Source organism: Cryptotermes secundus, unplaced genomic scaffold, assembly GCF_002891405.2.
Source record: "Cryptotermes secundus unplaced genomic scaffold, Csec_1.0 scaffold8883, whole genome shotgun sequence".
In the NCBI taxonomy this organism is placed as follows: Eukaryota; Metazoa; Arthropoda; class Insecta; order Blattodea; family Kalotermitidae; genus Cryptotermes; species Cryptotermes secundus.
This window is the reverse complement of record NW_019730676.1, coordinates 107-747: the sequence shown is the minus strand read 5'-3', so window position 1 is coordinate 747 and position 641 is coordinate 107.

The following is a 641-nucleotide window of genomic DNA, read 5'->3' as shown; positions in this document are numbered from 1 at the left end:
ATGGAAATGATGTCAAGGTGCAACCCTTAGGTTTACATGCATTGTTTCAGCATCATTCTTACATCTTTCTCCGTGATGAGTGCATTGTAATTGTAAAATCATAAAATCTGAACCTGCAAGTTCCACTGTACCAGAAGGTAACTTGTTTTCTTCAATAACATTACTCTGAATTTTCCATCTCTACCGGGGAATCTTAAGCAGGAAGGTCGCGGATTCAAGTCCCGATGAGGTCATTGGATTTTTTCCAATTGACCTAATCCTCCCAGCCACAGTCTGGACCTGGGGGTTGACTCACCCTCTAACAGAAATGAGTACCAGGAATGTTCTTGGGGGTAAAGGGCTGCCAGAGCATAAGGCTGACAACCTTGCTGCCATCAATGAGCAGACTGTCTAGAAAATGTGGGAAAAGTGATCCTCCACAGTTTAATAATTGAATTGGTTTGCCTCTTTGCGATATTCAGTGTTTTGAATTCACCTTTGCTCCATGCTGAAATATAATTTCCAAGGAATGACATTTAAATGTCTGCGTATTGGCTGTTGTACTGACAATGTCAGAAGCATGATCAGGAATGAGAGTGTGAAAAAATCTTGAAACTTGATTTCACATACATGATTCTGTTGAGGAAGGCTTCATTATGATA